A 21,432-nucleotide genomic window follows, 5' to 3' on the forward strand; every position below is an offset into this window, starting at 1 on the left:
CTCAGACGGTTGGGAGGGGACAGTAAGTAAATACAGAAGGAGCAGTGGTCAGTTTGCATATAGCTGCTAATTAATGACAAATGGTGATGAGGTCTGGTAGACAACAAAAGATGAGAGACAAGGAATAGAAGGTAAGAGAATTATAAATGATGATATCTGTAATGGAATGAAGCAGTGGCACAAAAATATGTGCTATTTTCTTAATCAGTGGAAACACAACAGACACCAGATGTGTAGTCATCCTTATGCTACTTTGTACTCGACTGTATGGACTTACATGTGCAGCTGATCGGCATCTGCATGTTCCAGACAGTGCTGACAACTATGTGCATAACAGCCATGTAAACTAGTCACTGCATGAACACGAATCTGGGGTCATCTGCAGAGGTTTCTGCACAAACTATCTGATATCTGGGGAGATTTCCATCACACAGAACCAGTTTTTGGAGTTTAGTGTCACTGTGTAATACTAAACACCCATGAGATGCTTCTAAGAAGCCAAAAGTCAGAACAGATATTCAGGATGTTGCAGTTCAATGAGGAGTCAATATGTAAACCAATCTAGATTTGAAAAAAGAAAATCAGTAAGACATGAAGTTGTACTTTCCAAAATCTGCAGAACTTTCATCGGCAGCCTGTCAGCCTGGTCAAGAATGCAGTAGGTGTATTTCATTGTGGTTTAATGAGCTTAACGATTACATTTTGCTGGATGTGTTCATGTAATGACAATAAAGGAGTTTGACTGAGCATTTGAACGTGGAGCCTCCAAGGAACTCTTATGATAGATGAACCAGAAACAAAGTCCAGGCCTGGTTAAGTTCTTTTTGTTTGTTTTTGTTTTTCCTGAGACAGACATCGAGCGAGATTTTGAGACGACAATAACAAGGTTTATCTAAAATTAAGCCTATCATTGTTGCAAAAATGACACAGAGGCATCAACTAAATGAACTAGACAAGGCTATAATCTGTTGTGGAAATGCATCCGAGGAACCATCAGCTCTTTGAACATTTTCTGGACATCACTTCCATGAAACACTAAAGTGAGGCTTTAATTATTTAAGAAAGGAAAGGCAAAACACTAAATAAATGCAGAATCCCACAATGACACTGTGGTGTTTCTCGGTCGCCCATGCTGCTCTCTTTCTACTTTAACTGTCTTTGGCGGCTCAAGTCTCGCTGTGCTGCTTTTGTCTGTGCTGGAGACGGGAGAGAAACTCCTCTTTCCAAAAGTCTGTCAGGTCTTCTGTAGTTTCTTCATGAAATGCTGTTATTTAGAGTTTAGTTTCCATCCTCAGTTTCTGCTGCTTTCACATATCAGACTGATTCTACTGTGTACTGATCACTTTCAGCTGGAGCTGCTATTACAAGCAATCCTCTTCACATCAGAAGCTGTTTTCCTGGTAAACTAGCAGAGGATATAGGGAATGTACCTGTCAGTGCTAGACTTCAGTAAAGACGGATCAGATCAACCTAAACATGTTGACATAGTCTCTCCAGAACTGAACTAGGCTGTTTCTAGTCTTCTTGATTGAAGAGGTTAATGACAGTGAGTCGCTTGTGAATACCACAGTTCATTCATGAACATACGGATTGTGTAGGAGCCAGCTGTATCGTGCTGTAATGATATTCCCTGCAGTCACTGTGTTTACATTCTTACATCTACTGTGACAGTTTGAAGGTCTACCCTGAATGGGAGAAAATGGAGCCTCTCTTTTACTTGCTCTCTGTTGCTTTCACCAGCAGTGGAAAACTCAAGCAGTCATAATTGGCAATTCCCAGTTTTTAGAGGCTTCAGCTGGGATTTCACCATGGACTATAGATTTTAAGAATGTGCACAGCTGTGGCGTAAAAGACGAGTAGGCTCTGAGAATTGTGTTGTCATTCATCAAATAGCAAATATAGCGTCACACAGCAGAGTAATGTTGTCCACAGAATGAGCTACTTGGTGAAACTTTCCATTTTGCTCAGCTGGAAATCTTCCCCTGCCAGATAAAGTGATAATTTACTTGATGAAGAGCGTTTAGGACCCGTCCAGCACTGTCTTGGCAGAAGTGGTTGTTTGCCTTGATGGACCTGAAACTTGTCCTAATAGAGTGATTATATTCTCCACACTCATCCAAGCATTATGGAGATCTTATTTGCTGACAGATGACGGTGTCATGCTCTTCTTAGAGTGTGCAATTAGCAGCATCTTTCTCACCAAGACATAGTCTCCCTCCAGATAATAATGGACGAGATCATCATTTACTTGATGATAGGCATTTTCAGCCATATCAGGATCTGCATGGCTGCACTTATTCAGCTAACACAAGTAATGCATATCCTCTTAATGTTCCCTAATGGGAGGACCACATGTCAGTAATTGCTTCGAGTTGACAAGCTCTCTAACATTAAAGAGGATGGCCTTACTTTTCACAGTTAAATGGCTAAGTAGTTTTCACATCATTTTAATTCCCACTTTTCAACTTCCATATTTATCACGGGACACTTCCTCTGACAACCACAATGGCTCCATTCATTTTATTTAAAGACCGCCTCTGCTGAAAATTAAGTTTTGTACTTTGTTAACACGTCCATAGAGTGTTTTTCATTTACTAGAAGACACATCATGAGCGCCATGACTGAGTTTGATGCTGCAGTGGAACAATGGTTAAGTGAAAAACACAGATTTTAACAGTCAGTTTCATCCAAACAAACATTGAAAACCAAATCTAGCAGGGTGGAACGTTCTATGGTTGTGTTCCTCCTATATTACATTGGCTGTTGTGCAGTAGTTTTACGGTGAGCTGTAGCTAGTTGTGGAGGTTGGGTGGAGAAGAGGCAGGGACATCGTAAATACACAAATTCAAGAGGAAACCACAGTGTGGAGTTACGTATATGAGTGTTTTAAGGCAATAAGAAATACACTCACAGAGCGCAGTCCTCCGCCAAGGCTGCTCAGTCTCTGTATCGTTTCCCACAGATGAAGTCTTTAATGAAAAAATGACCTTGCACTGAGCACAGGCATGTGTTATGCATGTGTACGTTAATCAGTTGTTCCTTTTATCATTTCTGACGGATAAGTCCTGATAAGTCCCTCGCTGTGGATTCGCAGTAGGATCACAGTCATGTGATCGTCAGCAGGCAGCTGACAGTCCCTGAAAATTTCGTCCAAATCCATTAGTCTGTTTTCAAGTAATGCTGCTCACAGAAGGACAAACGGACGCTGATCGTTGACGGAGTAATTTTTTGAATGGAAACAGCTTCATGATATGCATGGGGAGGTGAGTTTTTATTGGTTTAATCAAAGAGAGGGACTTTAAAATGCCTCACATTTAGATGAAGATGGGTATGTATACTCATATTAGTGTGTAACATTCATAAACCTTAACAAATATCGCACTTCACTCCACAGAAAACGAGAAGTCGCAGTGGTAATGGAAACCCTCAGAGACTTCTCACCTTATTTTATTCTCTTTGTTCTGTAGTTTTACGAGCTCACTACTTTACCAGTTTGATTCACTGGAACCATCCTCATCCGCGTTGTTTTTTAACTTTATCAGGCCGATGTTGTCACATTAAAAAGCTTTTATATATCCACTTTACAGAACTAATCCAGCACCAAATATGAGGGTACTTCAAAATGTTTGTCATTTCTTTGCAGTAAGTAGAAGAACAAAGTTTCAAACTGGAGCTGCTCCAGGACCAGCTCTAAGCTTTCCTCTCCTTTATCCATTGATTGATTCAAACAGCCGAGTTTTTTTCTGAACAATGAAATCACTTATGGCCCAGATTGGGAGTCATATCTCTTGTTTCCAGGTGAGGCTGAAGACTTTCTGAAGCACCTTTCTAGCAGACAAAGTTGGTGAGCTTAGTCACAAAACTAACATTTCTCCATCACTGTGGTAAGTCTAAGAACAATGCTAAAAACACTGAATATTATCTTCATTAGGAGGACAGAAATACAACCAGTGATAAAGCTGATCTGTATTTACTAGTGCATGGTCAGTGTTGAGTTCACAGTGTAATTTGAGTTCTTCTGTTTCCATGAAAACGTCTGCCATAACTGCATCTATGGAATGGCTTTAGCTACTCTTAACACAAACATAATGAAGCCCTGTAATGAGTTCTGTCCTGTCCTGTGCTCTGTGTTAAGAAATCATCAGGATTCAAGTCTGCAGCAGAGTGTGAGTCAGGAGAATATTCCTGCTGCAGGTGAAACTGTTCAAGCATTCTGATTTCAGACGGAGGATATCTGCATTATGTTAAAGAAAAAGTCCAACCAACTTTATAGTCAGCCGGTTCTCAGCTATGATTATGAGTTCTGGGGATAAACCAACAGAATAAAACAGCATACTTAATCAGCCAAAAGCAGTTTCCTTCAGCCTCTAGCACAGATTGAAAAACACTGGTACCTGGAAGGAGCTCTAAGTCGAAGCGATGTTGAGTTGGTTCAGTTTTCTGATCAGGAAGCCTCCCGGTCCCCTCCCTGTAGAGGGATTCTGGGCATGTCCAGCTAGGAGGAGACCCCAAGGCAGACCCAGAGCATGCTGGAGGGATTACATATCCCATCTGGTCTGGGAGCGCCCCGGGCTTCCCCCCTGAAGAGCTGGAGTGTGTGGTGGGAGAGAAGCGCTTGTTGGCTGGAATAACCCACTGAAACATACGTACATAGATAATGCATGTGACTGCGTCTGTATGTTCTGAAGAGGTACGGTCATGCATTCCTACATGTTTGTTTATGTGAGGATGGAAAATGTGGGAAAAGAAGAATAACTGTAGGAGAAAAAGCTGCAGCAGACACTTAGCTTGAGATCAGGGATACACGTGTGTGCACAGCGAATATCTGTTTGTGTTTCTGTCAAACTTGGAGACGTGGAACATCGGTACAGAAAAACTCATCAAAGCTCGGTGTGGATCCGGGCCGTTTTGTGAGATAATACGGCGGCCTTGATGGAGACTGATCTCGCTTATGAACGTTCATTGTGTCAGAAAACTATTTCAGAAATATTTCGGTGTGAATGTGAGTGAATTACAGGAGTGGGAATGAAAATAAATTGGAAAGTTCCAGCGTTCGTCCTTGTGTGAGAATTAATGTAAGTCCTGATGAAGCAGCAGCCTGTATTGCTTTTTGTTTTTGTATTACAGTGATAATTTCTGACTGAACAAAACAACGTTCGGAGCAATTAAACTGTGTGGCCACTGGCGTTGTTTACATTGCTTTTCTGTTTGGGATTTCTTCGTTTGCACAGCAGCATAGTCACTACTGCGTCTCATCAGAGTGCACAGCTCCCTGTTCTGTGTTTTACAAGAAAAATAAAACTACCATCGCTGATACACTGACAAACAAGGATTTTCTCAGAAAAGGCTGGCGTCACGCTGGTTGTTTACAGCAGCAGATTCACCACATTAAACTTTCATAAACCGCAGAATATATCTTTAATTACAGCAAAATGGATATTTGATTAAGGGGAAATGTTGCCCATTATTATTTTATTTGGGGATGAGCACACAGGGGGAGACGGCGGAGCTCTGCTGAGACCCAAGCAGCTGCCCTCCAGCCAAACACGGCTCCAGTCACACATGATGAGCATATTTTTTGTGGGGAAATGTGCCTAAATCCACTGCTTGTGTGGCACTGTTTTCCCACTTGAAGCTTTTCCTGGTGTAGTATGTTGCCATATGCTTGGTGAGACATGGTGAGTAGGATGGATGGATGGCTGACAACTGGATTCTGCTGCACAAAATTGGATATTTTCCTGTGTGCTTGACTCCGTGACAAATTCTTTAGAACTCTTTTGACAGCCATAATTAACGTCTATATGGGCCAACTGAAGAAAAGATACAGTAGATTTTGAGAGGATAATCATTCAACGCATCATTTTGAAGCTCATATGCTGTTTATAGTGATGAGCACAATGACTGCTCGAACGGAGAAGAAATTCTCAGCGTCAAATATTGAATTCACCAACAATCATTTGTCTGAAATTGTAAAGCGATTTAAGGCAGTTTATGTAAACATACATAAACATCTTAGCCTCTACTGCTTTCATTTTATTCACTCTTTTCTATTATGAGTTCCCCAATTTCATGGAAGCAGAATATTAAATCTGTGGTGCAACTCTTTATCATGTTCTAGATCAATGTATAATTGCAGGACTTTTTCGAACACAGTCGACATTTTGGCTGTTTTAGGCCTATAACCAAACACCACATGGCATTTTTAGCATTTTTTTAGTCTGGCCAGTCTTTTCTTCAGCAGGAAATGACATCATGTGGAGCAGGTCATGTGATCTGGAATCAGCACACTTCCATGAGAGGTGTTGTTGTTGTTTTTTTTGAGAGGTGTTTTTGTAACGGGGAACTTAGTGGAAAGGGATTTGTGGGACAGAATTTGTTATTTTGCGTCATAAAATAACCCAAATGACAACAGAAATACACAAAATGACTCAATGAGACACAAAATTATCACAAAAAGAGACAAAACGACCACAAACAGACTGATAATGACCAAAAATGACCAGAGAGAGACACACACAAACTGACAAATAAACACAAAATGACCACAAAAGGCTCAAAAAGACACAAAATGACTCAACGAGACATTCAGTATGTAAAAAAGCCCAAAAAATGGACTGAAAATGACCAAAAAAGAAACTAATGAATGAATGAACACACTTCCTGGAGAGGTGTTTCTGTGATGGCGAACTTAGTTGAAAGGGATTTGATTAGTTATTTTCCATCTAAAATTTCATGTATCGCCAAAAAAGAAATATCTGTCATGATTATCTCAACTTAATTAAAAGAACACAATCCAAACTATTTCTGAATCAGCTCGTTTTATTATTGTTTAGCTCATTAGAAGGTGGTTGGTGTTAAATTCAGACGTTATTTAGTTGATATTTTAGTGATATCCAGTCATTTTTATTAATAAGTGATTGGTTCCATAATAAATAATTATAGAATTTGTAAAGATCATAATGAAAATGAAAAACATTAAGCTTTTTTTTTTACTTTTAAGAAAAATGTATGCAGATATATCCCATGGACTTCAAAGGTCAGCTGTAGACTGACCGTTCTATGTGTAGCAGACACACCGGTGGTCATGGACACGTGCACTGATGGTTTTCAGTGGATTTCTGCACGTCTGCTCACACAATCCTGTACCAAACCCTGTGATGCTCTGAAGAAAACAAACTGATTTTCTCTGTGAAATACTGAAAGGGCTGATGCTATCTAAGGAATCATCAAAGAATCTGAAGCCAATACGAGAACTTCAAAAAAAAAAAAGTTGTGATTATTAGAAAACTCCATCAGCAGACCTCAGTTTTTCTTGATGTGTTTTCATCTTTCCAGCGGTTCTTTGTACTGAGCGTAGGGTTTCAGTTTTTAAAAAAAGAAACTATTTTAGTCTATAAAACGTATCGAGAGTGTTCTCCAAATGCCAGAGCAAAACGATTTCATGTGCTGATACTGATCTTTACACGAATGCAGAGTTTCAGCAGAGAGGAAATTAAATATCAGGGGAATTAAAGCGGATTAAGGCAAGACGAGGACATGAGGACTTTGTGTTTGGTTTTGTGCTGAGGATAATGTTCCAGTGAACCCTGCACTGTGACATTTTATTGACCTGATTGTTGAAATCCTTAGTTCTGCTCTACTTATTGACCAAACTGTGAGATCGTTGTGCTGAGGAGAGCTGAGAGTTATGAGTCCAGTTTACATCATTCTGAAGCTAAAGGCTTGAATGTAAATCAGATTTTCAGCTTGAGCATGAAGCATTTTGAAGATAAAATAGAGAAGATATTAAAAAAAAGCTAATTTGGTCATGAAGAAGCTTCTGTGAAATTGATTACCAGCCGGTATATTAATTCAAGATGTCAGCTAAGAACCAATTATTATTTTTTGTTATCAGCTGTCCTCTTCATTCATTTCAGTGTCGTTCTCCGTGGGACAACAGATGTCACAGGATTCCCAGAAGACCACTCCACTTCATGGACTCAATGATTAATTATGTTATTCATTTGTTTGTTAATTTGCGTGTAATTATCCGATGGCCGGCTCTTGTTGTTTTCTAATACGCAGCGATTTGCATTAAACAAAACAATTTAACTTCCATAATTTGTCATGACTCATCACAGGAGTGTTTTGGAGAACCTCAGAATGAGTCTGAATGCAGAACTCACCAGACAATTAGACAATTCGTGATGGGGCCTCATCTGATCATAGTGGAAGTTGTGTTTGTGTGGAAAAGACAGAAGACAGTGTCAGTGTGAGGTGATTTAAGATAGAAGGAAAAAGAAGATCTGGCACCTCTGTAATAAGTGTTAAACTGCTAACACAGGTGGTGTCTGTTCATACTGTGTCATTAAGTTGATCACATGTCGTAAAGTAACCTTTCACTCGAGCATTTTAAGGGTGTTGAAGGGAGTGGGGTTGTTTATTTTTTATCAATTTTTGAGTGAAAATCTGTTATCAGCTCCCTGGAAGATTGAAACATGAAGGATCTTCTCTAACTGCTGCACGCTGTTTCTAGCTGCATATTTCTACACCATCACTTTTCAGCTGTGACAGGAAAAAACCGCTGAATGCTTCCCTCTTTATACACACCTACAACTCCTTACCCGTCCGTCTGCTTTGGAACTTGCCAATCTGCATTGTATAACCTCAGTTATGATGCTAATTATTCCCTATTTTTGCTCACTTAATGGAACCGAATTAGTTGCAGAACTATTCTTTTCACAAATGTGTGCTGAAAACCACACTAATCTCTGGTGTCTAAAAGTTTATGTTCTCCCCGAAAGCCCATTACTGACTTAAGGCCTGTATCGACTTTGCTTTAAATCTGCATTAACTAATTCTTTTCAGCCCTGAAGAGCTGTGGAAACAATCTGCAGAAAAACAATAATGATCTACGATTATCTCGGTGAACTCGCGAGCTGTTCCATAAACAACATAAAGAACATTAGCATTCATTTGGAGTGTTTGGTCGTGTCTGTGAGGAGCTCCTTTCACATGCAGGTGGTTTAGTGAATCATTACAATATACTGATCACAGCAGCAGAGTTTTAAGCAGTTTAGCAAAAAAAAAAAATGTTGTCAGTTGGTTTCCTGTTTGTTTATTAAAGGCATTAGAGGAGACTTAATTTCCTACGACTTTAAACATAGCATGCGCACATACAACCTCTCCCTCACCCCCCTCTAACCTCCCCCCTCTTAACATAGAATAGAAAAGAATGCCATTTATTGTCACTATACACAAGTACAATGAGATTTAGAGCATCTCCATCAGTGCAAGATACATGTAATAAAAATCACAAAAAAGGATAACTTGCATTTACGAAGAAACGCCCCCCTCCAGAAACTTGCGTAGCACTCATGAAGTTGCCTACAGCCACAGTATAATCAATAATCAATAATACATTTTACCTGTCCAGAAGGAATTTAGCAACCAAGGCATCTGTCTTTAGGTCCGTTTGTTGCTTGAGCTGACGCCATCGCCCAAATGACTCGCCAATAATCACTTTTGTTTTTGCATTCTCGCGATCTCGTCGTCTTTTATTTTCTCTGACCTCAAAAAATGCCTTTCTTTTACGGCTGGGTCCCCCTGGATCTTTATCTGCCATTATGTAAGAAAAGATGAGCAAAACAAGTCTCCAGCTAACTACGAAGCTATACCAAAGCAACACATACAGAAAACACGTAAGTCCGAGGCGTACGTAATCTACGTAACTAGGCCTGAGCCGGAAGATTTTTGATTGACAGGAAAGGGAGCAAACCAAACGCCTCGGTCCGAGCGCTTTGATTGGCTGATGTTTTTCAGGTTCTGCCATGTCCACAGTTATTTTTTTTTTTAATTATTTTAGAAACCATACATACAAGTCCACTAAAGGTCAGTATATTCATTCTATGTGAATCAGACAAATTAAACAAAAAAACATCCTCCATAATGCCTTTAACTGACTAATTATTAGTACATCTAATTTGGCCGATCAGAACTTTCTCGAATGCTGATTTGTGACTGAATCGACATACTCTCAGCTGACCCTGCTCACCCAAAAGACATCCTGAACTGAAACTAGCAGCAGGAAAGTCTCATTTTTTTCACCGTCTCTGATTTTGCCCCGGTGCCGAGCTTGCTTTGATAATTCGTCTTTTTCATTGCAGCCGTGTAACAGTGCTCCATTCTCCAGCAAAATACAACATCTACAACGTTTCAGTCCAAATGTGAGTGAATCCACAGTGTGACCGTGAAATAAATGAGCAGAATCCTCCAGCAGAATTCCTGATCAAACATAAATTCAAACTCTGCTCTCGGGAAAATGTCAGTCAGTGAACTCGCATCGACAAGTTTGCTTTGACTGCGCGTGCTACGGCTGTAAAGTCTGCTTTGTGTTCAGTCTGAATACACCTTAAGATTCATCTAAGCATGTCCTTGGTTTGAATTACTGGGCACATGTGAAAAAACAAACCAAATCAACATTTTGCATTATTATCAGGGTGTTTTTTCTCTCATCCTGGCTTCATAAAGGCTTAATTTAAGCGAGTTTGAAGTGGGAGCTTGATGCATCTCAAGGAAAAGCAAAGTACAATCAAAGGTTTTCATGAAGATGTGTAACCTTGTGGAGGAATATGTATGAAGGCACACAATGTTTCTTTGCATAATGCATGGGCATGTTGAGAAAGCAGGCCTGTTGCTTTTTTCCCCGTGATTGCGTCTATTACTCAGATCAGACAGAATACACGAAGCAGCCGGCAGCTTCACTCCTCATGCAGATGGGCACAATATTCAACATCATATGATGCTCTCTTTGAGTCAGTTTACCTGTAGATGGAGTGCACTTATCAAAGTTCTCACAAATGGCCTGGAGGCAGCAGAAACAGAATCACATCTCTACATGTTTGTGTAATGAACCTGATGGCTTCCTTCTCTCACATCTCTCTCACGTACAGACACAGAACAGTACAGGCGATAATGAAATGTGATTTTTTTTTGTGATTATGTTGTAATGTATGGGAAAAGCTGAGGACAGAATACAAAACCAGACATATTCTGTAGTACAGTACTCTGCTTCAATAGAGTAGCTCTAAACTCCACATATATTCCCAGTCAGGCCCGCGGTGGCTAACCGGGAGGACCGGGACCATTCCCAATGGGCCGGTCTGATGTTTGGGCTGTGAGGTCTGGTGTTCAGTCGTGGCTCTGGGTTGATCATTCTGCTGCTGCCGCTGTTCCTGGGTCGCCTCCACTGGCAGCTCTGGTTTTTGTTTTGTTGTTGTTTTTTTTCTGCAGATGCACCGTGACGTAACACGTCCGTGCACACGGTCAGAGGTGTTTGAAAGATGTAAAACAGGAAGAGCAAGGATGGTGAGGAGAAGGAAAGAATTAAAAAGAGGAAAGCTCTGGAAACAGACGCAGCCGAATGTGCAGAAATTGGAAACTTTTTCACTAAAGCTCGCGGTTTGAAACGACAAATGAGGACGAGGAAACGGATACGGACTTTGTTGAACTTTGCAAACCACCGTTCCAGTTAATGATCAAATCAATTCATTGTGTGCCATTGTGGCGTAAAACAGAACGTTATATAATTTAAATAATAGTACGATGCGACCACATAACTGGGAAACTTTGTCTAGAAGAGTCAGAACAAAGATCCAGAACCAAGCAGCAGCCAAGAGCCACAAGTCCAGAGTGGGAGGTAGGATTGTTCATGGAGTGAATATTATTAGAATGAATCTAATGAAGAGTCTGGTGTAGAGCTGCTCTATATGAGAAGATGATTCAGCTCTACATTCATGAAACGGACCTGACGGCTTTGTAAAAAGGGGAGATTTGTGCTGAGAGTTTTGACCATTTTAAAATTGTGATTTAGTGTCAGAGGCAGAGCCAGTAGTGATGAGAGGATTATTGCTGTAGTATGAAGGAACAGGTGAGCTGTTGGAACAGAGCGAACAAACAAACATTAGTTCCAATACTTTCTATGCCCAAACCATAGCAGTGACCCATTTAATTTTTATCATTAAAAGATAATAAATACACAAAGACCACAATTGAAAGGGAATAGGATGAGATAAAAACATTTACTTTCATTACTGATGTTGTCCAGTTTTAATAAAGTTCATGCTACTTTTATAAAATGATGAAAGTGATTAAATTGTATTTGTGTGATCTGTGTTTGATTTCTGTGTTTTCTCCTCATCCAGATGTTCAGAGGGAGCTGATGCCACATCTGGTCCAGCCGATGGAAGGTGTTGAAGTTCTCTGACTGAAGATGGTCCTCTGACTGGATTTAAGGTTCAGATGCTCAGGAACAAACTCCACCAATGAGGCAATATTTGATATTGCAGAAAAGGACATTGTGATGTTGTAAAGAACAGTTTTGGAGATTATTCTGATGTTCTCATATTTGTGAAATTTAAGTTGTGATGGAGCTGTTTCCTTGCAGAGGAAAAAGAGATGATAGTGTTCTTAGAAAGTGCAACACCTTTTATTTTATTTTTTATTTTTTAAATGTAATATTTTTGTTTCTTCTTTCATTTCATTTTTAAGGTTTGGATATCCGTGAACACTTATTTGAACAGAATATAGATTCTGATATTGTTTTAAAGAATAATGTTGGAGACGTGCACTCATGTTGGAATAAATCCTCATTGTGAAGCAACTTGCACTGAATTGGAAATATTTTTGAAAAACACACTGAATTACAAGACAGGGCTAGAATTACATGATTTTAATAGTAATAGGTCGTGATCCAAAGTGGACCAGTCTGAGACATGAAAGTCCAGAGCTGAAAACGAATCCCACTCCGGCTCTGTTCACACTGATACTACATTTTGTGTTTTGCTCAAGCTGCAAAGATCAAAGTACAGTACACCTTGCTGCAGTGGCATGATGGCATCATTACGGCCATTTTCAGTATTCTGAATTAAAGTAATGTGCTGGAAACCAGTAGACCTATCCATTACATTTACCTGCTTTTATCCTGTAGAGGGTCATGTTGGCTGAAGTTTATTCCAGATGAAAGGGTGAGAGGTAGACTACACCTTGGACAAGTCACCAGTCTGTTATCATCCATCCATCCATCCATCCATCCATCCATCCATCCATCCATCCATCCATCCATCTATCCATGTTCTTCCTCTCATCCAGGGTCAGGTCATGGAGGCAGCAGATGAAGCAGGTCATTCCAGACGTTCCTTCTCCCAGCAACATTTTCCAGCTCTTCCTGGGGGATCCTGAGACGTTCCCAGGTCAGATGAGATATATAATCCTTCCAGAGGGTTCTGGTTCTACCCCGGGGTCTTACCCCAGGGTGTTCAGAAAACCTCCAAAGGAAGTCTCCCTGGAGGATCAGAATCAGATGTCCAAACCACCTCCACTGGTTCCTTCAGAGGTGAAGGATCAGCAGCTCTACTCTGAGCTCCCTCCAGGTGTCTGATCTTCTCCTCCTATCTCTAAGGCTGAGCCCAGACACCCTACAGAGGAAGCTCATTTCAGACACTTGTATCTGTGATCTCATTCTTTGGGTCACTATCCAGAGCTCATGACCCTATGGTCATGAGCTCTGCATATGGTGAGGGTTGGAACGTAGATGGATGGTAAACTGAGATCTTCTCTTTGAGGCTCAGCTCCATCTTCACCACGACGGTTCAAACAAAGCCCACATTACTGCTGCAGCTGCATCAATCCACCCGTCTGTCTCATGCTGAATTTTCCCATCACTCGTAAGCAAGATCCCGAAATACAGTACTTGAACTCGTTCGCTTGGGGAAACAGCTCCTCCTCAACTTTGTCATTGGTTTAATGTAGCAGTTGTAGTCAAATAGCATTTCTTTTTAGGAAGTCTCTTCACTAACTGGAAGCCGCTTAAGAGCTCAGCTTCTCTAAATGCTAAGAAACGGTACTTTAATTCTTCCTTTTTTGTCTCCTTTGACAGAGGATACTTTGGTCCACCCTATACAAAGTTCCTTGTTAAAGCTAAATTCAAAGAGATACACCATCAGACCCAACAACATGAGCAGTGTCATGATTATCCAAGTGTAAGAGCTGTTGTACACTCTTGTTTCTACAATTCTACAGTTTCATTTTGCAGAAGCTTTTATCCAAAGCGATGTACATATGAGAGTAGATACAACACCAGCAAGGGTCTAGTCAGGAGAAAACAAGCTGGATAAGTGCCATAAAACTAATTCAAGTGTGAAAGACTTCCTGGCCCTTCCCTCTCCTGGCGTCCTCCTCCTGTCTTTGTTGTTTGGACTGACCAGGATCTGAACCCTTGATCTTCTGCTCCTAAGTGGGTCGTGCTTCCCTCTGAGCTTTAATATGAGCTTCTTTGAGAAACATCATGTTTTCCTTCAAAAGTGTGAAGTCTGATTCAATTTCAGGTTATTTCAGATCCATAGAGCAAATTTAAGTGCAGTTACTCTGGTGGCTTATGCTAGGAAACTAACTTGGTCCATGAGGCTAAACCAGACTTTCTGTAACACTGACCCAACAGGAAGGCCAGGATTTTACCACTGACTGTCTGGTTTAATGCCATATTATTTGATTTGATTAATTAGAACCAGTCCACAAGTCGAAGTGTACATAAAATCTCCCTAGATAAATAATAAATTACAAGATGTACATGACAAGTGACAGTAAATGTCACGGTTCAGTCAAAATTATCCCAATAGAATGCCAGCATTCTATTCTATAATCATTCTAAATTACCCCCGTTGAATGATAGTTGCTCTATAAACTGACAGCACATTGTTAACAGTACAACAGTGTGGGTCTTTCCCATGTCAGACCGATCTGATCCATGCTCGACCTCTGTTGTTAAGAACAGCGCCCACATGCATTCATGTGGACGATGTGAACCTGTACTGAAATAACCAAGTTGCTTGAACTCAAACTGACCTTTATGGAACCATTTTTAGCCTTTACTGACTTCTTAGGCTCATTCTAATCAGATGTTTAGGGACTTCATTTCCACATTTTTGGCCCAATGAATGGAAGAGGCCTCTAGCTGGGTTTCCATTACAGTTTTTCGCAAAATAAAAGCGTTACTTCTAAAATTTCGACAAAGTGTATTTGCACTTTGAACGTGTTTCCATTGAAGGTTGTTCTGGGCAGAAGCATCGTAATTCTCATAAAATATCATCCCGAGAAATTTCACTGCAGGAACCCTTTCTCCCTCATTTCCGCTTCTATCTCCTTCTAACACTCTGCATTCCTCTGCTGTTTGCTGTCTAGTATGGCTGTGATGTTTTTCTCAAGAATAATGGCAAGAAAAGTCTCGGTCTCCTCTTCTGTCCACACGTACCGCGCCATGTTTACTCCAAGAGAACTGGTCATGTGACCAGGTACGTCACGTCTGGTGACGTATAATTGCAGAAAAAGTGTTTCCATTGCGCTTTTGCGATATTTTTCAATATCGAAACGTCTGAAAAACCACCTCATGAGAGTGTAAAACTTTTAAGCGATATTTTAGTCCTTTTTCGAAATTCAGGTGTTTCCATTACCATTTTTTAAATTGCGTTATTTACATTTTGCGCATATCTAAGGGTAATGGAAACGCAGCTTCTGACTACTGCAGCTAATATCTTCTCCTGTACTGTGAGTTGACTTCCTTTCTGAGAAGTTAGCTTTTCAGTGCTTTTTTTAATGTTGATATTTAGTTCTAAATGTGTTAATTACCATGGTGACGACTATTTTTGTGACAATGTTGTAAAGATGCAACACCCAAAGCTGCGTGTCTTGGAAGTAATCAGGAAATAGTTTTGAAAGGTGTGATGCTGCTCCCAAATAACAAATCAGGCAATTACTGTCTAATTCCTCACAAATGTGTTCTAATATAACAGAATCATTACAGGCTCTTGGTTTGCAGGTGCAAAACTCAGTGTTTACCTCAAAAACATGCTAAAAACAAAGTAAAAATAAAACCCTGAAGGGGGAAAGTGGCGACTTAACCATCAAACACCTCATCTGAGAGGATGAAAGAATAAAAGTGGTGAATGCAAATAAAACTCCACAGGGAACAATGCAAATGGTCTAGTTTATACCTAAAACAAAAGCCAACAGCACGATGAACAAAGAACGAAAACTAAAGCAATCAAACATCAAACCTGGATGTGAAGAAGAAGACACAGAGAAAGAGATCTCCCTTTAGGGAACTCCTCCTGCTCAGTGGGAGATAAATGATAGACTCAGCTGCCTGGGAAGAGGACAGCTGAAAGATCAGGACTATTTCTGCTAAAGACTAAACAGTGATCCTGGCAGAGTGGAAAAGTGGAGTTCACGAGAGAGAAGGCCGACCACCAGGCTCCGAGAGAGCGGAGGGAAGCTGGAGATGTGGTTAAGCTGGAAGAGGTGAGGAAAACCTTTTCAGCAGGGTCACAAAAAAAAGCAAGGTTCTCCCAGTAAGCCTGTCTAGAGGCCTGATGCCCACAGCAAGATTTTAAAAAAGACTCATGAGACTGTAAGGAGAGAAAACAAAGGTGTTAAACTTTACAAGATCTGAAAAGATTCAGCCGAACCGTTGAGCTTTCGTTACACCGCCTCAGCTGATCATTTTGTTTGCGTTTAGAAAGTTATGTAATTCTTGAAAAAGCAGCTCAATTATATGAAAAAGTATTAGAAAGTAAGGAATGGAATCGATGGATGGACGAATGGACGGATGGGTTACAAGACGTAACGTTTTTGCACAGACACAAAGTCTAAACATTATTCTGTTCTCACATTTCAGCACCAGTTTGTCCCATAATCATTACAGAGAGCACTAAAGAAAGCGTTCATGTATGTTGATGCTCTCCTTTATTCCTTGGTGCTTTACTTTTTTTAATCTAATACAAAGTGAAATGTCTGTAAAAATACAATAGAATGAGGCTCATTAATGTTAAATGCAATGCGGGTTTTGATAAAACATAAAGAGCTGGGTTTAGTTTGTTGTCTCGAGCTGTTTGTAGGAGTCTTTCCTCTGAGTTTATTACAGCAGCAGGATCCTTATAAGCAAGAAATTCTGGACAAAAGAACTGCAACAAGTAACCCAGTAACAATTAATGCTCATTTTATTGAACCACAGCAGGCTGTAGTTACATAAATGATCATCACTGACAGAGAGAATCGCCACTGTAAATAAAAATACAGAAATGAATAAATAAAACTCTGGAGGTTTTGTCTATAGGTGACCTTTTTCCCCTTCAATACAATTCAGTAGCTTTTCTTCTTGGCTATTTTGAAAGGTTGATCACCCAAAATGACAAAATATTTATTTTTAGTCTGTGAACATCAGATAACAACTGCAAAAAAGTATATTTTTAACTCTCATACTGAAATGTTTTTTATGAAACAACAACAACAACATACTGCAACAGCATAATAGACTGCCTGAAATTTGGTGAAGGCTTTTGTTTATTTTGCAGCACCCCAAGATTTTCATTGACCCTTTCATTGTAATCACAATTTAATCTAATTCATGCACTTTTAATATTGAATTTTTGATTTCAAAACGGTTTTTACATTCAAATTATTGCATTATTTGGAACCATGCACACCACAGTGTGACATTAAAGCCATGTGCCATGCTTCAGATGGCTTATCAGTCATCAGGGTGAGGATTTAGTAAACTATCAGTCAGTAAAGGTTCTAAGAAATCACATTTCATAGTTCAGTGTGACCAAAATTCAGTGTAACCCGGGTAGATGACCTCAGGTTATTAATAATGTGTTTTTAGCCAATATTTTGAGTTAGTCCCTTAATTTGCTTGTTCTCTTAGGAGAATTAGTACCTTAAATTGGCCACAAGGTGGTAGTAGAAAGCCGTTATTGTCCCTAAGATTGAATTTGATAGGGTTGTTTAGTGCGCGAAAAAGTGCTCGGAGTGGCCATCACTGAAATACGCCATCTTTTCTTCTCTTTCCTGCACCCAGTCCGGTGTGGATGCTAGCTAAAGCTGGATTTACTGAGAAAACAAACCATAAAAGAGGTATTTGATGTTAAAGTTAATTGCAGAAGTTACAGAAGTAGGCAGAAATCATCAGACGTCTTTGAACACACAGAAATCGATATTCCGGTGAGTAATGGGTGTTCTTCAAGATTTTAGCGTAGCATGCTAACGCTAGCAAAGTGAAGCTAAAAACGGGAAACAGGAGCCCTTAGTCTGTCTGAAAAAAACAGTCGTGATAACTTTGATAGGAATTCAGTGGTTTTCCATCGATATTTGTTAACTGTTTTATGTGTTTACTGAGTTGTTTGGGGTTACTGCTTGAGTAATTTACTGTATAAAATGAAAGATCACCACTCAGTGCTGACTCGATAAAGATACTTTATACTAGTTAGATGCTGCTTATGTTCAAATGCTAGAGTCCATTTCATGCAGCTAGACTGAGTTACTGAGTCTTAGTAAAGTGTTAAACTGAAAAATGTGTTGCAATATCGGCTGTAGGCTGAGGAAAGAATTTATTTAAATGTTCATCTATGATTTTCTAGAAGTTGTATTGTTATGTGTGGAGCCTGTTATGAGCCAAGAAAGGACTGTCAGAATGACAACTTTTTTGAAGTAAATGTTTTGGACGCTTATTATGGACTGTATGAGTAACTGCCCTGCACGTCCATGTCAGCTGTTTTTTTGTTTTGAGGATTCTCTTCAGCGGGACTTGGATCTTCCTGCATCTGCCACTGTGTGTTGATGTCCACCCATCGTGCTGGGATCGGCCATCACCTCGGACCATCTCATTCATTATCACGGGGCGGTAGGATTTTTCTGAGTTACTTGATATTTATTGTTTTGTTTTGTTGCCTGGGGGTTTGGGTTTGAATTGCCTGGCCTTCCAGTTGTGAGGGGAACAAGACATTTTGATGCTTGGACCTGTTGGTGGACTTAATTGTGTGTATTGTGAACCGTCCATGGACACAGTGTTTTGGTCGCTTCAACATTCATGAGCTAAACTATGTGTAGGTTCAGTATATTTGTTTCCTAAAAGATTACAATCTGTTGGGGCGACTGTATTCTTAACAAAATTCCTTCTCGAACCTGAATTACATTTAACTAGAACCGAAAGGGAGGCTTACATCAGCATTCACAGTAATTCAGTTGATTTAATGAACTTTACTAAACTTTATACTTGGTTTAAAAAAATGTTAGAGACATGTTGTGCAATGGAAGCAACTAAATAAGGCGAGTTTGGAGATAATATGACGCTTTAAGATGGTTATCAGTGTGAGTTTAATACGTGGATCGATTAACGTCCGTTGATCTGATCACGGTTGTGAATAAAGCAGGTGAAGTGAGTTATAATTAAGTAGATTATATGGAGACAAACTTAATTTTACAGCTTTTTTTTCCTAATTGCTCTGCATTTCTTGAACTTTTTCCCCAATCTTCATCAGAACCATGAGGTTTAATGACCCCACCCTGGGCTCATTTAATGAAACACGTAGCAGTTGTACAGTCATTTGAATGGATATTGGATAGAGGGTCCTTGTTCCCCAGATACATGCATATCACTTTGACAGAGAGATGGATGAGCCGTCTCATTTTCATTTTAATGGAAACAGATGGAAAGAACCGGGACCGACACAAACATTATTTCCCGAGCTTGATACCATTTGCTTTATGATTTTTGCCATTTTGCGACAGTTAGCTAATGGCTCTGCTGGTGTTAGAAAGAGAGGAGGGAATTACTGAGGCACTGCTGCTCTAAGTCTGACATGCAAATATGCACGTATTCCCATCGCCTGCAACTCACGGGCAGCTCAGCACTAGCATGATTTGATATGCTAATGCAGGATGTCATGTGTGGACGTTATAATGAGTCATTTAGCGCTTGACTTCTCCCATTTCTATTGACACTACTGGTACATCCAGAGGACAAGGATTTTTCCTGTCTCCCTTAACTCATCATATATGGATTTATTATTGACTAACTGAATCTGTCTCACACTTTAAGAGGAGGACTGCAGAATGATTGCCATTTGATATTTTTCCCCGTTGAAGTTAGATCATTCCGGCGGCAGGAAGACTGATAGATAAAGCCATGCGGTATATCTGACCAAATTGAGAGCCTGAATTGCATGCACCATTTACTTTCCATCAAGTTTCCCTTGAACAGAACCTGAAGGCCTGTAGGATTCTGTACCAACATTACCGGTACTTTCAGAAGCAGTGTCAGTGCAAAAAAGACGTTTTATTAAACTATGTTTGGAAATATTTGTTTATAAAAGCAGGATTGGTGAATTAGCCTTAAAAACAAAAGCAGCGTTTTTTAATGTAAGAAGGCAGAAGAAAACATTTTAGTCAAACACTGAAAGAGAAAGTGATCAAAGAAGTGAATAAATAATATGGGGCCATTTAAATGACTAACACATTATAAAAGTAAATGAAGAGGAAAAAACAGAAATCTAACCTACTTCCTGCCTTAAGAAATACAATCAAGCACATTATGTTTTGCAGCACTGTGAGTGAGAATGCATTCCTAGATGAATTTAACCACAGGAAACAGAATAAAATCATCATTTAAAACCTCCATTTGGACCCATGGAGGCCTTTACTGAGAAGTTACTGCGCTTTGACTTTTATCTTTCAATCAACAGCTGTGGAGAACCTGTCATTTTGCCTGTTGCCCTTTGAAAAAAAAAACCTGCCAGTGGTGTCCAAGTGCTATAATTTCACTAGAAAGTGGAGCCCAAGCTGTCAAATGCATCAGAAAGTTCAACGGGAGTCCGGACGCTTTACCTTCAGGAATCACATGCTCATGTTAGGAAATCATTCTTTTCTTTTTTTGGCTCAACACAAAGTGTGTTTGGTTGACTTATTTTTGTGTAAAAACCTGCAGTGGAATATGTGTTAAAACTAGAGGCCAAATGCAAATGTGTGGTAATCTGGTCCTTAGTGTCACGTTCTGGGTGATGTTTCAGGTTTTAAGACAAGATATGAAAGAGAAATGACAATAAAATGTATATAAAAGACACATTTTTAAAAGGAGCTGATAACAATCCCAGTGCTGTGCAAGATGTTAATCATTTCTATGCATTTACTTAAATTAAATGTCATAAAATATGACTTTAATTAAAAAAATGTAGCTGTAGGGCTGGGCGATATGGCCAAAAAATAAAATCTTGATGTTTTTTTTTTTTTTAGTCATCTTGGACGATTCCAATTTTAATCGATTTTTGTTGTTTCTTTGCGGTCTGTTTGCTATGGCTAGTGCTAGCCATGCCGCACTCCCGCTGCTGCAGCACTCTTCCCATTCTTTAGGATGCCTCTGTCCGAGGTGCTGAAAGAGGTTAGTTGTGCTGCTACTCTTCGTTTTCACAGTACTTTTGCAAACCTTGCACATGACTGTAGTTTGCTCTGTGTCAGTCTGGTCAAAGCCGAACCACTTCCATATAATCGATGGAACATGAGGCCCTTTTCTCGCGACCAACTCTTCGTCTGCTGTTCTGTCCGCCATGACGGGGGTGTGAGTGTTTT

General features: G+C 39.9%; 1 long non-coding RNA gene across 1 annotated transcript in view; it reads left to right on the plus strand.

Moving 5' to 3' along the window:
* Positions 1–17,855: 17,855 nt before the first annotated feature.
* Positions 17,856–21,432, plus strand: part of LOC127535193 (uncharacterized) — a 37,118-nt gene continuing 33,541 nt past the window's right edge. Inside the window, exons 1-2 of the long non-coding RNA XR_007943860.1 lie at positions 17,856–18,033; positions 18,581–18,712. This is a non-coding gene — a long non-coding RNA (uncharacterized LOC127535193). The remainder of the gene's footprint in view (positions 18,034–18,580; positions 18,713–21,432) is intronic.

This window comes from Acanthochromis polyacanthus, chromosome 8 (assembly GCF_021347895.1).
Source record: "Acanthochromis polyacanthus isolate Apoly-LR-REF ecotype Palm Island chromosome 8, KAUST_Apoly_ChrSc, whole genome shotgun sequence".
Classification (NCBI taxonomy): domain Eukaryota; kingdom Metazoa; phylum Chordata; class Actinopteri; family Pomacentridae; genus Acanthochromis; species Acanthochromis polyacanthus.